This window comes from Podarcis bocagei, assembly GCF_964188305.1.
Source record: "Podarcis bocagei genome assembly, chromosome: 13".
Taxonomy (NCBI): Eukaryota; Metazoa; Chordata; class Lepidosauria; order Squamata; family Lacertidae; genus Podarcis; species Podarcis bocagei.
The window spans coordinates 1,337,804-1,355,884 of record NC_138138.1 but is presented as its reverse complement, the minus strand read 5'-3'; the positions used below and the strand labels follow the sequence as shown (position 1 = coordinate 1,355,884).

At 46.2% G+C, this 18,081-nt stretch overlaps 1 long non-coding RNA gene across 1 annotated transcript; it reads right to left on the bottom strand.

Moving 5' to 3' along the window:
* Positions 1-6,526: 6,526 nt before the first annotated feature.
* Positions 6,527-16,543, bottom strand: LOC308572515. The gene is made up of 3 exons (XR_014001793.1): positions 16,230-16,543; positions 10,501-10,628; positions 6,527-8,591 (listed from the first exon to the last, which is right to left on the bottom strand). It is a non-coding gene; the product is annotated as an uncharacterized lncRNA (long non-coding RNA).
* Positions 16,544-18,081: the final 1,538 nt, after the last annotated feature.

Below are 18,081 nucleotides of genomic sequence, written 5' to 3'. Positions count from 1 at the left end.
GATTTGTTCAGCTTTCGCGAAAAGAAGGCACACGGTCGCCACTCTGACTCCTCCTTCCCCGACTGCAGAAGAAGCACCGCCCCTATGGCTCTGTCAGATGCGTCTGTTTCGACCCTCAGCTTCTTTTGTAAGTCCACATGCAGAAGTTGTTCTTCCGAGGCGAAGGCCCTCTTCAGTTCCTCAAACGCTCGCTCCGCCTCCGCCGTCCATACAAACTTCTTTTTACTGCTGAGACAGTCCGTAATGGGCGCCGTCAGGTGGGCGAAGTTTCGGATGAACTTACGATAAAAGTTTCCAAACCCTAGGAACCTCTGCACATCCTTCTTGGTTTTGGGTGTTTTCCAGTCCAGCACTGCCTGCACCTTACCGGGATCCATGGCCAATCCCTTGTCTGACAGGCGGTACCCCAGGAATTCCACCTCCTTGGTATGAAACTGACACTTCTCCAGTTTCACCCACAGCCTGTTGGCTTGCAGCCTGCTCAACACTTCTCTGACGTCTCTCACATGTTGCTCCTCATTCTCCGAATACACCAACACATCATCTAGGAAGGCAACGCAATTCTTGTAGAGCAAAGGACCCAGTACGTGGTTCATAAAAGATTGAAAGCACGCTGAGCCTGCTTGTAATCCAAAAGGCATAACGAGATATTCAAATGCCCCCAAAGGGGTAAACATGGTGGTTTTCCATTCATCCCCTTTCCTTATACGTATCAGGTTGTACGCCCCCCTTAGATCCAGCTTTGTAAAAATCTTTCCCTTCCTCACCCTGGTCAAAATATCATCAATCCTGGGCATAGGGAAAGTCACTGGTTCAGTCACTGCATTTAACCTCCTAAAATCACATACAAGTCTCGGCTTGTCCGTGTGCTTTTTATCCACAAAAAACACTGGGCTACCCCCCGCTGCTTTGGACTCTCTGATGAAGCCCCTCTTCAGGTTCTTGTCAATAAATTCTCGCAACTCCTGCATTTCTCTGTCTGACATGGCATACAACTTGCCCACAGGAAGCTGTGCTCCAGGGAGTAGATTGATCTGGCAATCAAAGGGCCTATGAGGGGGTAGTTGGTCAGCTTCCTTCTCGCTGAACACGTCGCTGAGATCTGCATACTGTGGTGGTACCTTCACCTTCTCCATTACTTCTGTCCCTGCTAGGGTGGCTTGGGCCCCTGCTGAACCCTTTTCCCCTTTGCAGTGTTCTAAGCAATGTGCTGAACCAAAGGAAACCACTCTTTGATGCCAGCCCACCAGCGGATCATGTAGCGCTAGCCAGCTCATTCCCAAAATAATGGGAGCGCCTCCCAAGGTGGCCACATTAAACGCTATCAGTTCTGTGTGCCTTGCCACCCTCATTATCATTGGGACGGTCTGCAAGCTGACTCCTCCTCCCAACAACTCCCTGCCATCGATCGTGGTCACCTGCAGGGGGTTGCTTAAAGGGATCGTCTGTATCTGGTGTTCAGCAGCAAACTCCTTGCTCATAAAATTGCAGGAGCTGCCTGAGTCCAACAGCGCCTTTATTTTTAGGGGGTGTCCATTTTGCAGCTCTAGCGACACATCAATAACTAGAGCAGGTTGAGGAGCTTCTGGCACGGGCACTTTCACTGCTCTTTGGCCTGGCTGCAGTGCCCCGACTGTGGCAACCAGGCGTTGGCTTTTACCTGCTCCGTTTCTCCCTGCTCTCCTCCCTCAACAGCTCCCACCATCCCTTGCCATTCCTTCCTCTGGGGGCAGACTCTGGCAAAGTGGCCTGGCTGTTGGCAGAGATAGCATTTCCGGGCGCCTTTTCCCTCCTTCTTAACCCCCTCACTGGGTTTTGAAAATGCGCGCGCGCTGTTCCGATTTCCATCGGCTCTGCCGGCGGGAAAGCTGGCTCAGGAATGTCTGGAATGCGGAACTCCTTCCAACGTTCCCCTCTCCCTTCCCGCCTCTCCAAGGCTCTTGCCTCCTGACGCGCTCCTATGGTCAGCGCAGATTTGGTCAGCTGATCCATAGACACCGCCCTGGGGCTCCGGGACAGCTCGTCTTTCACAGCCGAAGAAAGACCTTCTTCAAATAGCATCTGAATAGGTGCCGCCGATAAATCCCAACCCAGTCTGTGAATCAGCATGGTAAACTCAGTCCAGTACTCACGGACAGATCGGCTTCCCTGCTTGCAAGCCATTAGCTGTCTGCGCACCACCCCTTCCTCAATATCGCTGGAAAACATGATATCCATTGCTCTAAAGAACTTCATCGTGTCCTTTAGGACGTCATTGTGCGTTGCCATTAGGGGTCGAACCCAGTCCCGCGCCCCTTTCTCAAGATGCCCAATTACGAAAGCAACTCGCGATTCCTCATCAGGGAACTCATCGAACTGCACATTAATGGCATATTGCATCTCTGTCCTAAAGGCATGGTAATCCTTGGGGTCCCCCCCAAACTTCTGCACCAATCCTGGTACCTTTCTGGGGAACTGAGTGGCTCTCCCCTTCTTGTCTGCATCCTGAGCCCTTCTCTCCTCAAGCCTCGCCGTCTGCAGCGCAAGTTGGACTTCCAACGCTCGGTACCTTTCTTCCAAGCTTGGACCAGCGCCAACTCCTGCTCCTCCGGTTCCGGCTGGTTCGCTCATGATGCTTTCTCCTGCACAGGCAGCGTACAGAGACTGTCAGACTGCTGTAATGGGATGATTAGCTGCTTGTGCGTAAAATCGTGCTCCCTCAGAGTTTGTGCGACTCCACAAACCTCTGTGTGTGACAGAGCTCCACAAACATGTCTGCTCTTAGTCACTCGTAGAGTCTGACAGTGGCTGTCTGCGGAAGCGTTTCCAGCAAAGAAGCTCCTTAACGGAAACGCGTCTCCTGGACTCACGGCGTGACAGTTTCCGGCGAGGTGTGGGTCTCCCTATGGGAGACTCAGATACCTCCCCACTGTTCTCGCTGGAAGCGTCTCTGAGCCCTCCCTCCTGCTCGCATTCCCTCAGAGATCCACTCCTCCCCCTGCTGGTTCCTGCCTCAGCTGTTGAGTCTCTTTCTTCCTCCCTGAGACCCTCCACCGCCTGATGCTCCGATGGCAGTTCCCTGACACATCCCTTCTTAAAATTCTTCTCTTCCTCATTTCTGATTTCCCCAGTCAGTTTTGCCATTTTGGTGTAGTCCATCATCTTCATCAGCCATTCATCTTCTTTCCATCTCTGGGTCAGTAGTATTCGCGCTGCTGTCATTGCATACATGAATAGTTGTTTCTGCTCCTTCAGAATCTCTGTACCTAGAATAGCTAGCAAAAAAGCATCTGTTTTCCCCCACAAATGTTATTTTAAACATTTTTTTCAACTCTTTGTAAATCATTTCCCAGAATGCTTTTGTTATCTTGCACATCCACCACATATGGTAGAACGTGTGTTCTTTCTCCTTACATTTCCAGCAAACATTTGAAGCAGTTCTATAACATTTTTGCTAATTTTACAGGTGTTTTGTTGTTGTTTAGTCGTTTAGTCGTGTCCGACTCTTCGTGACCCCATGGACTAGAGCACGCCAGGCACTTCTGTCTTCCACTGCCTCCTGCAGTTATGAGAAAGGTGAATCCCACGCTAGGAATTATTAGGAAAGGGATTGAAAATAAAACTGCCTATATTGTGATGTCTCTACAAATCTGGGTTGCAACCAGACTTGGAGTCCTGTGTATAATCCTGCTGGCCTCATGTCAAGAATGATTTAGTAAAGGTTCAGAAAAGGGCAACCCATGTGATCAAGGGGACGGAGTGTCACCCATAGAAGGAAAGGTTACAGGATTAGAGGCTTTTATGTTCTGATGAAAGGCAAGCAAGAGGTGACATGCACCACAGAATTATAGAATTGTAGAGTTGGAAGGAACCACCTTCCACGAGAGACCGTTCCACTGTCAAACAGTGCCAGAAAGTTCTTCCTGATGTTTAGTCAGTATCGCCTTTCTTCTAACTGGAAGCCATTGGTTTGAGTCCTACTCTCCAGAGCAGGCGAAAACAAGCTTGCATCCTCTTCTATGTGACAGCCCTTTAGATAGTTGAAGATGGCTATCCTCTCAGTCTCCTCATTTCCAGACTGTTGTTGTTGTTTAGTCCTTTAGTCGTGTCCGACTCTTCCTGACCCCATGGACCAGTGCATGCCAGGCACTCCTGTCTTCCACTTCCTCCCGCAGTTTGGTCAAACTCATGCTGGAAGATTCAAGAACACTATCCAATCATCTCATCCTCTGTCGTCCCCTTCTCCTTGTGCCCTCCATCTTTCCCAACATCAAGGTTTTTTCCAGGGAGTCTTCTCTTCTCACGAGGTGGCCAAAGTATTGGAGCCTCAGCTTCACGATCTGTCCTTCCAGTGAGCACTCAGGGCTGATTTCCTTCAGAATGGATAGGTTTGATCTTCTTGCAGTCCATAGGACTCTCAAGAGGCTCCTCCAGCACCATAATTCAAAAGCATCAATTCTTCGGCGATCAGCCTTCTTTATGGTCCAGCTCTCACTTCCATACATCACTACTGGGAAAACCATAGCTTTAAGTATACGGACCTTTGTTGGCAAGGTGATGTCTCTGCTTTTTAAGATGCTGTCTAGGTTTGTCATTGCTTTTCTCCCAAGAAGCAGGCGTCACCATCTACAGTGATCATGGAGCCCAAGAAAGTAAAATCTATCACTGCCTCCATTTCTTCCCCTTCTATTTGCCAGAGGGTGATGGGACCAGTGGCCATGATCTTCATTTTTTTGATGTTGAGCTTCAGACCATATTTTGTGCTCTCCTCTTTCACCCTCATTAAAAGATTCTTTAATTCCTCCTCACTTTCTGCCATCAAGGTTGTGTCATCTGCATATCTGAGGTTGTTGATATTTCTTCCAGCAATCTTAATTCCAGCTAGGGATTCATCCAGCCCAGCCTTTCGCATGATGAATTCTGCATATAATAAGCATGGAGACACTATACAGCCTTGTCGTACTCCTTTTCCAATTTTGAACCAATCCGTTGTTCCATATCCAGTTCTAACTGTAGCTTCTTGTCCCACATAGAGATTTCTCAGGAGACAGATGAGGTGATCAGGCACTCCCATTTCTTTAAGAACTTGCCATGGTTTGCTGTGGTCAGCACAGTCAAAGGCTTTTGCATGGTCAATGAAGCAGAAGTAGAATCATAGAATCATAGAGTTGGAAGAGACCACAAGGGCCATCGAGTCCAACCCCCTGCCAAGCAGGAAACACCATCAGAGCACTCCTGACATATGGTTGTCAAGCCTCTGCTTAAAGACCTCCAAAGTAGGAGACTCCACCACACTCCTTGGCAGCAAATTCCACTGTCGAACAGCTCTTACTGTCAGGAAGTTCTTCCTAATGTTTAGGTGGAATCTTCTTTCTTGCAGTTTGGATCCATTGCTCTGTGTCCGCTTCTCTGGAGCAGCAGAAAACAACCTTTCTCCCTCCTCTATGTGACATCCTTTTATATATTTGAACATGGCTATCATATCACCCCTTAACCTCCTCTTCTCCAGGCTAAACATGCCCAGCTCCCTTAGCTGTTCCTCATAAAGCATCGTTTCCAGGCCTTTGACCATTTTGGTTGCCCTCCTCTGGACACGTTCCAGTTTGTCAGTGTCCTTCTTGAATTGTGGTGCCCAGAACTGGACACAGTACTCCAGGTGAGGTCTGACCAGAGCAGAATACCGTGGCACTATTACTTCCCTTGATCAAGATGCTATACTCCTATTGATGCAGCCCAGAATTGCATTGGCTTTTTTAGCTGCCGCGTCACACTCATGTCAAGTTTGTGGTCAACCAAGACTCCTAGATCCTTTTCACATGTACTGCTCTCAAGCCAGGTGTCACCCATCTTGTATTTGTGCGCCTCATTTTTTTTGCCCAAGTGCAATACTTTACATTTCTCCCTGTTAAAATTCATCTTGTTTGTTTTTGCCCAGTTCTCTAATCTGTCAAGGTCGTTTTGAAGTGTGATCCTGTCCTCTGGGGTGTTAGCCACCCCTCCCAGTTTGGTGTCATCTGCAAATTTGATCAGGATGCCCTTGAGTCCATCATCCAAGTCGTTGATAAAGATGTTGATGTCTTTCTGGAACTCTCTAGCTTTCTCCATAATCCAGCACATGTTTGCAGTTTGGTCCCTGGTTCCTCTGCCTCTTCTAAATCCAGCTTGCACTTCTGGGAGTTCTCGTTCCACATACTGCTTGAGCCTTCCTTGTAGAATTTTAAGCATAACCTTGCTAGTGTGTGAAATGAGTGCAATTGTGCGGTAGTTGGAGCATTCTTTGGCACTGCCCTTCTTTGGGATTGGGATGTAGACTGATCTTCTCCAATCCTCTGGCCACTGCTGAGTTTTCCAAATTTGCTGGCATATTGAGTAGCACCTTAACAGCATCATCTTTTAAAATTTTGAATAGTTCAGCTGGAATACCATCACTTCCAGTGGCCTTGTTATTAGCAGTGCTTTCTAAGGCCTATTTGACTTCATTCTCCAGGATGCCTGGCTCAAGGTCAGCAACCATACTACCTGTGGGTATACGAGCCATCCACATCTTTCTGGTATAATTCCTCTGTGTATTCTTGCCACCTCTTCTTGATGTCTTCTGCTTCTGTTAGGTCCTTGCCACTTTTGTCCTTTATTATGGTAATCTTTGTACGAAATGTTCCTTTCATAGCTCCAATTTTCTTGAACAGATCTCTGGTTTTTCCCATTCTATTGTTTTCCTCTATTTCTTTGCATTGCTCGTTTAAGAAGGCCTTCTTGTCTCTCCTTGCTATTATCTGGAAATCTGCATTCAATTTCCTCTATCTTTCACTATCTCCCTCGCATTTTGCTTGCCTTCTCTCCCCTGCTATTTGTAAGGCCTCGCTGGACAGCCACTTTGCTTTCTTGCATTTCCTTTTCATTGGGATGGTTTTCATTGCTGCCTCCTGTATAATGTTACGAGCCTCCATTCATAGTTCTTCAGGCACTCTGTCCAGCAAATCTAAATCTAAATCCTTAAACCTGTTCCTCACTTCCACTGGGCTTTGATTTAGATTGTATCTTACCAGCCCAGTGGTTTTTCCTACTTTCTTCAGTTTAAGCTTGAATTTTGCTATAAGAAGCTGATGCTCTGAGCCACAGTCAGCTCCAGGTCTTGTTTTTGCTGACTGTATAGAGCTTCTCCATCTTTGGCTGCAGAGAATATAACCAATCAAATTTCGATGCTGCCCATCTGGTGATGTCCATGTGTAGAGTCGTCTCTTGTGAGCCAGTGTGGTGTAGTGGTTAAGAGCGGTAGTCTCATAATCTGGGGAACTGGGTTCGCGTCCCCGCTCCTCCACATGAAGCTGCTGGGTGACCTTGGGCTAGTCACACTTCTCTGCTCAGCCCCACTCACCTCACAGAGTGTATGTGGGGGAGGAAGGGAAAGGAGAATGTTAGCCGCTTTGAGACTCCTTAAAGGGAGTGAAAGGCGGGATATCAAATCCAAACTCTTCTTCTTCTTCTTCTTCTTGTGTTGTTGGGAAAGCATGTTTGTGATGACCAGCTTGTTCTCTTGACAAAACTCTATTAGCCGTTGCCCTGCTTTGTTTTGAACTCCAAGGCCAAATTTGCCAGTTGTTCCTTTTATCTCTTGATTCCTCTATAATGAGAAGAACATCCTTCTTTGGTGTCACTTCTATAAGGTGTTGTAAGTCTTCATAGAATTGGTCAATTTCAGTTTCTTCAGCACCAGTAGTTGGTGCATAAACTTGGATTACTGTGATGTTAAACGGTCTGCCTTGGATTCGTGTCAAGATCATTCTATCATTTTTGAGATTACATCCCAGTACAGCTCTCGCCACTCTTCTGTTGACTATCCTTTTACAGGATTCTTGCCCACAGTGGTAGATATGATGGTCATCCAAACTGATTTCGCCCATTCCCGTCCATTTTAGTTCACTGATGCCCAGGATGTCAATATTTATTCTTGCCATCTCATTTTTGACCACATCCAACTTACCCAGGTTCATGGATCTTACATTCCAGGTTCCTATGCTGTATTTTTCTTTACAGCATTGGACTTTCCTTTCGCTTCCAGGCATATCCGCAACTGAGCAACCTTTCGGCTTTGGCCCAGCCGCTTCATCAGCTCTGAATCTACTTGTACTTGTCCTCCGCTCTTCCTCAGTAGCATGTTGGATGCCTTCCGACCTGAGGGGCTCATCTTCCAGCATCATAACTTTTATATGCCTGTTGTCTTTGTCCATGGAGTTTTCTTGGCAGGGGTACTGGAGTGGCTTGCCGGTTCCTGCTCCAGGTGGATCACGTTTGGTCAAAACTCTCCACTATGACCTGTCCATCTTGGGTGCCCTGCACGGCATAGTTCATAGCTTCTCTGAGTTATTCAAGCCCCTTCGCCACGGCAAGGCAGTGATTCATGAAGGGGCATTTCCAGACTAAACATACCCAACTCCGTCAACCATTTCTCCTAAGACTTGGTTTCCAGTAACTTGACCAGTTACAAAGCCATCTAACAGTTACCTCATCCAGTCCACATTTTACCAGCTTCTCTACAATAATATTGGGGGGAGGGGCTTTATCAAAAGCCTTAATGAAACTCACAGCATTCCTCTGATCCAACAAGCTTGTAACTATCAAAAAAAGAAATGAGATTCATCTGGCATGACTTGTTTTGGAGAAACCCATGCTGGGTCTTAGCAATTACAAAATCCCTTTTTAAGAGCTCACAGACCAACCGTTTAATTATCTGTTCTAGGACCTTTCATAGATTCATTGAATTGTAGAGTTGGAAGGACCACAAGGGTCATCTAGTGCAACCCCCAGCAATGCGGGAAACTTTTGGGACTCAAATCCATTACCTTGAGATTAAGAGTGTCATGCTCTACCAACTCAGCTATCCCAGGAGATTTATCAGTGCTAAGCTCACAGAACAAAAGTTACCTGTGTCTTCTTTTTGCTCAGTTTCTACATTCCAGTCATGAGTCTCATCCCACCATGTTTCACTAATGCCTATTAGGTCATATTTTCTATTTTGTATTAAAAGCTCAAATTTGTCTTGCTTATTTCCTGTACTCTGTGCATTAGTATAGAGATACTGTAACGGAAACCACAAGTCATTCCCTCCAGCTGCTTCCTTCTTGTTGTTTCCTGCCCTTTAGCAGGGCATAAAATTATGTGGAGAATCTGAACAGAGAGAAGTTTTTCTTTCTCACTCATAAATAATGCTAGAATCCAATGGAATGATCCAAAGATCCTGAATGTTGAAAGATATAGAACAGATTAAAAGAATGACTTCTTCACAAAGTGCATAATCAGACTACAAAATTCACTCTCCCAAGAAGTATTGATGGCTGCCAACTTTGGATAGTTTTAAATGACTTTTAAATTTACTCACAATGCCCCAGTGTAGTATTGTCCAAGGGAACTGTGGTTAACTAAAATAGTGGGTGGCTCACAGCTGTCCACCTGCCAGTGATAAGTCCTGCTAGGGCACCAGAAGCCCCAGCAACTGTCTGGTATGCCAGTCCTGCACATGGTTTATATAAGCCTCATATCATTGAAGTCTGGTAGAGTCCACATTTTGAATCAACGTCTTTATAAGGAATAGAGGGGATGCTCATCAAATTTGCAGCAGGCACCAAACTTGGAGAGGGAGCTAATGTTGCAGAAGACAGAATCAGAATTCAAAATGATCTTAACAGATTGAAGAACTGGGCCCAAGGTAAGAAGATGAATTTCAATAGGGACAAAAGTAAGGTTCTGCAGTTAGGCAGGAAAAACCAGATGCACAAGTATAAGATGGAGGCACCTGACTTACTAACAGTACATGTGAAAAGGATCTTGGGGTCTTGGTGGACCACAAACTTAACATGAGTCAACAGTGTGATGCAGCAGCAGCAGCAGCAAAAAAAAAAAAAGCTAATGTTCTTCTAGGTTGCATTAAGAGGGAAGTCATAGTCCCACTCTCTTCTGCCTTGGTCAGACCACACCTGGAATACTGTGCCCAATTCTGGGCACCACAGTTCAAGAAGGATGTTGACAAACTGGAGGGTGTGCAGAGGAGTGCAACCAAGAGGATCAAGGATCTGGAAACCAAGCCTTATAAGGAATGTTTGAAGGAGCTGGGCATGTTTATTCTGGAAAAGAGGAGATTGAGAGGAGATATGATAACCATCTTCAAATATCTTAAGGGCTGTCACATGGAAGAGGGAGCAAGCTTGTTTTCTCTTGCACTGGAGGGTAGGACTCGAACCAATGGCTTCCAGTTAGAAGAAAGGAGATTCTGACAAAACATCAAGAAGAACTTTCTGACCGTAAGAGCTGCTTGTCAGTGGAATGGTCTCCCTCGGTAGCTTGTGGACTCTCTTTCCTTGGAGGCCATCTGTCCTGGATGCTTTAGCTGAGATTCCTGCATTGCAGGGGGTTGGACTAGATGACCCTTGGGGGTACCTCCCAACTCTTTTATGATTCTAATCTGACCTCTGCTGTGATAAACTCAGTGGAAAGCCTTAGCTCTCACTCTCGCCAGCAGTCTCCTACCTGCTTCTACTGTGATGTGGAGATAAGAGCTTCTTCTTCTTTGGCGATCAGACTCCAGATCTGAAAGCAGGGGAAGGCTGAAAGCACAAGCTTTGCACACAGAAGGTTCCAGTACATACTTTGATAGCCTGCATGGGAAGAGATGTAAAAGCTGTAACAAAGTGTGTGAAAGGATATTGTTAGGAGAATCTGCTTACTCAGACTGTATTACAAATGTGTCAATGATGTTATGCAGGAAAAACTCTTCTTTCTGAATCAGGCATCCAGCTCTGATAATGCAAGCTTCTCCTCTGAGAATGTGACTTAATTTCTACATGTGTAAAGAAAGCTAAGGTGAGGGAATGCCTTTCTATAAGCCTGTGCATTTTATGGGTCTGAGGACTCCTTCTTTTATGGGTTCCCCAGTAGCCACTGTTATGACCAAGTAAGGCCTCCTCCAACATCACGATGATGCGATTATGGAGGACATCTACTGCAGACACCCTTGCTCTCCCTTCTGATGGCTCTTCCTCTTTAAACGGATCTTGGGCTGGACAGTCTTTCAAAGAGAGGACTGCTTCCAAATAGCGGACTGCCCTCTTTCAAACAGGATACATGCAGACTTTCCTTGAACATTCAAAACATGCTACATAAGTGCTGGTTTCTGATTGATTTGTTTTTTGAAATTGCATTAGCACATAGAGCCCCAAGGACCTTTCTGCTGGACCTTCGCCACCTCTCCTGTAAGCCAGCTGGGGATGTGGAATCTCTCCTCTTACCAGTTGCTGTGATGCCTGAGGACTTGAGTGGCATTCCCAAGAAGGTTTTAAAAGGGACCCCTGATCATTAGGTCCAGTCGTGACCGACTCTGGGGTTACGGTGCTCATCTCGCTTTATTGGCTGAGGGAGCTGGCGTACAGCTTCCGGGTAATGTGGCCAGCATGACTAAGCCGCTTCTAGTGAACCAGAGCAGCACATGGAAACATCGTTTACCTTCCCGCCGGACCTATTTATCTACTTGCACTTTGACGTGCTTTCAAACTGCTAGGTTGGCAGGAGCAGGGATCGAGCAACGGGAGCTCACCCCGTCGTGGGGATTCGAACCGCGATCTTCTGATTGGCAAGTCCTAGGCTCCATGGTTTAACCCACAGCGCCACACACATCCCTAAGAAGGTTTTAGAGGACTATTATAGAAGCTGATTAGTGCTAAAATTAGTGCCTGTGGGCTGAGATGGCTCTTTTTTTTGTTGAGAGAAGGAAATCCTCTGGGTGATCCACTCTGTCCCTGGCCCCCACAAGGAATGCAAGCCCCAACCTTCATTGCATGGATTGGGGGATGAGGCTGTGGATTGTAGCTTTACTGCACTGATGCACACTTCTAAGGACACCCGTCATTAACAGAGCTGGCTTGGGCTGGGTGTGTGTGATTGTGATGGGCAGTAGTGGAGGAAGGGGGGCGGGGGAGGTCTGCCCCGGGTGCCATCTCTAAGGGGAGTGACAAGAAGGCACCTTGCAGGGGGCACAAGTCGCTGCCATCGTGCTGCCACCGCCACATGCAGAGGATCCTCCGCTCACGGCTGTGGTGGTGGCAGGATCCCACTGCCGTCTGCACGGCGCTCGAGCGGTTCGTACGGCACTCGTACAGATCCCTCCGCTGCACACGTCTGTATGGCACTTAAGTGGCTCCGGTGGCAAACTGCCCCACAGCGCATGCACAGCACCATAACGTACTGCGCATGTGCATGCACAATATGTAGTAGCACCGCGCATGCGCTGTACATATGGTGCAAGCGCCGCTGGGCAGTTTGTCCTGCCCCCGAAACCCTGCCCCGGGTGCTGGTTAGCATTCCTTTGCCCCTGGTGACAGGCAGCTTCTCTCATCCATCCATGAATGATTTCATGGGATCCTAGACTTAGATGAAACTTTGCAGGACATCTAAACCAACCCTCCCGGAAACCCAGACCCAGAGCACCCCTAGCAGATGGCTGCCTGGTCACCCCCTATCTAATGACTGAGTGCTGCTGACTCTCCATGGTGGTCTTTGTGCAAATATGACAGAGAGGGGCAACTAAAGCAATGGGGGGGGGGAGAAGGAAATGCTCAAAGTGCATTGGGGACCTCTTAGTTCAGAACAGGGATGGGGAACCTGGTGTCCTCTGGAATGTGCTATTGGATTCCGGCTGCACTCTTCTCTGTGACCAGTGGCTCTGCAGGCTGGGGCTGGTGGGAGTTGGAGGGCAGCAATAGCTGGACAAGCTCCACGGGTCACCAATACAGTGGTGCCCCGCAAAACGAATGCCTCGCAAGACGGAAAACCCGCTAGACGAAAGGGTTTTCTGTTTTGGAGGTGCTTCGCAAAACGAATTTCCTATGGGCTTGCTTTGCAAGACGAAAATGTCCTGCGAGTTCCTGCGGTTTTCCCCCCCTCCCCCCCTTTTCCCCAAGCCGCTAAACCGCTTATCAGCTGATCCTAAGCCGCTAAGCCGCTTATCAGCTGATCCGCTAAGCCGCTTCTCAGCTGATCCGCTAAGCCGCTTATCAGCTGATCCGCTAAGCCACTTATCAGCTGATCCGCTAAGCCGCTATACCGCTTATCAGCTGATCCGCTAAGCCCGCTAAGCCGCTAATAGCGCTAATCCACTAATGGGCTTGCTTCGCAAGACGAAAAAACCGCAAGACGAAGAGACTCGCGGAACGGATTCTTTTCGTCTTGCGAGGCACCACTGTACTAAGGTGGGACTAATACTGAAGCCTGTCAGTTACATGGTACAGTGCAGAAAGAGGTTGGAGAGTTTGACATGCAAATAGAACTTGGGCTCCACAAATGAAATTGATGCGCAGTAGACTCAGGACAAACCAAAAGTCTTCACACTATGTCTTATGGAACTCAGCACCATCACCAGGTGGGGTGATGGTCCCTGGCAGAGGGCTATAGGTGGTCCCTGGTGTTATAAGAATTCTAAGGTGTCATTAACAAAATGAATATTCATAAGTGCACAAGGTAAACACACATCCATAAGTATATAAACCACATGTCCGAAATAGTACAGGAGAGCAATCCTGAAGCCATTTTGACTCTTAATGACCCCAAATATTTCTCTGCAGAAGGAAGTATCTTGGAAAAACCTTTTCCAATAGTTCTTTTCACTTACAAACCCTTCAAATCCTATCTTGCGGGCATATTATCTGTTGTAGATACCGTATTTTTTGCACCATAACACTCACTTTTTTCCTCCTAGAAAGTAAGGGGAAATGTCTGTGCGTGTTATGGAGCGAATGCCTACGGATGACGGGGGGATCTGCTGCAGTCGTGAGCAGAGGATCCGTGGTTCCCCTTCCTTCCCTCCTCCATGGCTCGCTTTGAAACAGCAAAGAGGGAGAAGAGCCGCTGAGTGGGGAGGAGAGAGGGACAGAGAGCCTGCTTGCTTTAAAGGAGCAAAGTGGGAGAGGAGAGGAGAGGAATGTAAGCGGCTCCTGTCCGGTTGGCTCCTTTAAAGCAAGCAGGCTCTCTGTCCCTCTCTCCTCCCCACTCAGCTGGCTAAATAGCAGCAAAGTTTTTCAGCGAGCCAGGGAGGAGGGAGAGAAGCAGAGCCTGCTTGCTTCTCCTCTTATACCCCTCTTCTGCATTATTAACAGCATCCTTCTCCACCCACCCCACGCGTGTTCCTTGGCCCTTGAGTGCTTTTCCTTCCCTCCCCACTTAAAACGTGGTTACAAAGCATGGATCCACATGGATCCTCAGGATTTTTTGCATTGGGCTACCTCAAACTCACCGTCAGATCACATGTCTGTGGCCACAGCATGAACCACAAAAATCATACATCCACTGTTTCGTTTAGAATATTTTTTTCCTTGTTTTCCTCCTCTAAAAACTACAGTATGTGCATGTTATGGTTGGGTGCGTGTTATAGAGTGAAAAATACGGTACCTCTTTGAGGTATGATGTTTTTACGTGGTCTTTGACTAAGGTAGGCATAGGCAAACTCGGCCCTCCAGATGTTTTGTGACTACAACTCCCATCATCCCTAGCTAACAGGACCAGTGGTCAGTGGCTTGGGCAATTTCAAAAGTCTTTGTCAACTGGGACCTCACCTCCTTGCAAGTTGCAGGGAGGCAGGGGGGACTCTGTTGCAACAGAAAAATAAAGATCTGCCTTGCTTTGATTGGTTCCTGCCTCCATCCCTTCTTATCTGATTAAATGATGGGCTTAGGGGACATGGAATCCCATGATGGGGAGTTGGGCTGTAAAAGCCAACCCCATTTTTTTGTATAATATCAGTATCTATTCAAGAGCCCTTGCCTGGAAACAGAGCACCACATGGTGCCTTCTGCAGAAGAAACCAGAGGCCTTTCTCCTTGGAATAACAGGTTCTGAATTGCCCAAAAAAGATGTAAAAGTATTTTTGTACGCCACAACTGCTGCATGGATTTTATTAGCCAAAAAATGGAAAACACAAGAATTACCAATGGTAGAAGAATGGCAGATGAAGATGATGGACTTTATGGAGTTGGCTGATCTCAATGGGAGAATCCGTGACCAGAAAGAAGAGGAATATCAAGAAGATTGGAATAAATGTAAAGACTATTTGAATAAATATTGTAATATTAAAGATTTGTAACTACTTTAAAGAACTAATTAGGCCTAGGATTAAATTAGGATTAAATAAACAAATAAGAAACAGTACGATAAGAAAAGTTAGGAAATTTGATTATGACCAGAATATTGTTATATGGAATAATGATGTTGGAAACTGCTACATTCAATTACAAGGAAATTCAGTTGGAAGAGATTAGAGGAAGTCAAGTAATATGTTTATGAAGTTGGATTTTAATTAATTAACTAAGTCTTATTGTATTTATGTATGTGGTGGTATAGGTGAGGTCTGTAATACTTTATTTTATTTTCTCTTTTTCTTTTATTATTGTCTTCTTTTTTCTGTTATGTTAAAGTTATGTCTTTGTATGAAATTTAATAAATGTTATGGGGGGGGGAGTTGGCAGGGGAGATGCAGCTCCTTGGGAGGAGAGGAGGAGGAACAGATGGCAGGTTGCAATTCCTTGTCTCCAACCAGCCTTGCAGAAGTCAGTGCCACTGCAGCTTTCAAAACTGGGGCTTTCAAAACTGCTGAACCAGCTGGGCAGGAACTTGAACATGGAGCTCTCCAGGCTATAAAGCACTCCCAAGCACATGCTTATCAGACATTTAAGCATCTCTGCCCCAATAATATTTCAAATTGTAGTTCACCTCTCACAGAACTACATTTCCCATCACCCTTAACAGACACATTTCCCAAAACATTTGGGGGGGGGCAGTGTATGTTTGCACGCATGCGTGTTAAATGAATGGTTTGCACACAGCCACGGCAGGATGTTTTTGCAATACTCATTAAGGTGCATGGCATTTATGCAAGTGCAGGAGGAAAATAAATGGTTAAACTGTGGTCCATCTAGCTTTGCATCGTCTCCATGGGCTAGTTGTGGTTCTCCAGGATTTCACACAAGGAGACTCTCCCAACCACATGTGCCAATTTGCCCCCGCAATTGAGGGGGCCAAGGCTGCGAAATATCGGTACACCCTACAGCCTGTGCACATGACATTCGCCCGCCCTGCGTCATGCTCATGCCATGCGCACACGCCCCATAGCGTGCTGACATTGCTTTGAGGGGGCCTGGCCCCTTCATTGAAAATATTTGAGTGGGCCTGGCCTGCCTGCCACCCCTACTTGGTGAGACTGCTCCCAACCCTACCTGGAAATGCCTCTGAGGATTGAACCTGGCATCTTCTGCATGCAAAGCAGGCGCTCAATTGCTTCCCAACGGGCCTTCTTGCTTTTTTCACATAAAAGTCTGCTCCTGGTTAGCTTTCTTCATTTCAGAAGCCTAATTAAAGTGGAAATAAGTCATTCTGTTGCTGCTTTTGTTAAATAATTGGGAATCAGAAATCCTTCCTGCTTTACTGCAGATTGCCCAGATATCTACTAGCTAATCCTGAGATCTTCCTCCTGATGCCTCGCTGCACAAAATCACCCCAGAAGTTGAACCAAGATGTGTCACACCAAATCCTGAATACCTTGCTCCAATTTATATATTTGCCCTGCCAATATGAACTTAGAACGTTTTCCTTTGATAACAATGCCAGCACTTTTCAAAGCCTCAAAACCGCTGGCTTTTTTCTTCTTCCTACAGTGCTAGATTAATGTGCCTCTTCTCATAAATGATTCCGTTTAGAATTTTCACACAGGACTGCTTTCTATTGAAACAACAGTCAATTATTCCGAGAAAGTCAGTGAATGGATGTAATATGGTGTATAACTGATGTTGTCCACTATCCCCCATGATTGCAATCAATCTCAGAAAGTCATTAATTCTATTTTTGTGAGGGGGTGGAGAAATAAATTTGTGTAAAGCAGAACTATTAAGGCAATGCTGCTAATGGGCTGATGTTGGCTTTTCTCTTTGCTTCCCAATTAGATGGTTGTCTGGATATTTAGCAACAAGTGTGGAAGATCATTTCAGCTGATGTTCTTGTCATGAATGTTTCATGCCGAAAGTGTTTCAGAAGGGAACAGTTCCTTTTCCTTGGAAAAAGAAAGAAAAATGTTCATTTGAAGTCATAACCACAGAAGGTTACAGAGACCAAGATCTGATATATAGCCCATTTTATGGGCATGGCAGTGAATAATGTAAAATATAGCAAGGATTATTTATTTATCAAAATGTGCACATGACTTCTGCTTTAACAGCTTTTGGATTTGAAAGCTGAAATGAACAGAATCTCAAACAAAATTTGCTTTGGAGATATCAAAAATGGGAGAATTTATGGAACATACAGGACCTGTTGGAAAGAAGGTGGAATGCAGGGAGCCAGTGCAGGAAATAGCTATGGAAGGCAAATCCCAACAGTTACTGGAAAAATCGGAAAGGAAAGCTGTTTTGCTTACGGAAGAACTAAATGAAGCTATGGTCAGAGAAGATGGAAGACGTCTACAAGTGGTGGAGCTTAAAGGTAAAGAGATGGCTGCAAGACAAGAAGCTTCTAGGCCATTGATGGCTAGTGTAAGAATTGGAAAAAGCATAGAAAGGACTTTAATATTAAGATCTGATGGAATTTTTGGAAAGAATTTACTGAATTGTGATAAAAGGGTTATTGGTTTGTTTATTTTCTCTCTCTCTTGCCTCTTTGTTTCTTGTTTCTTGTTTATTATTATTTATTAAATGTGTATACCAGCCTATACCTCCCTGCTGCACCAAGGATTCCCTGCCCGAGCTGCTTCAGGTTGTGGCGGATGTTCTCCTGGAGACACCTAGTTTGGTTGTCCTAGGGGATTTTAACATCCATGGTGACATGACCTTACAAGGGGCTGCTTGGAACTTTGTGGAAAGCATGGGCTCCATGAATAAGTTTGGCCTAACTCATAGTCACGGACATGCCTTAGACCTAGTGTTCACCTCTAGTGACGTGGGTGATCTGACACTAAGTAAAAGTGAAACAAAAGAAGTGCCATGGTCAGATCACTTCCTGGTGCAACTGGACTTCTCGGCGACCCTTCACCTCTGCAGGGAGGTGGGACCATTTCGGATGATCCGCCCCCACAACTTA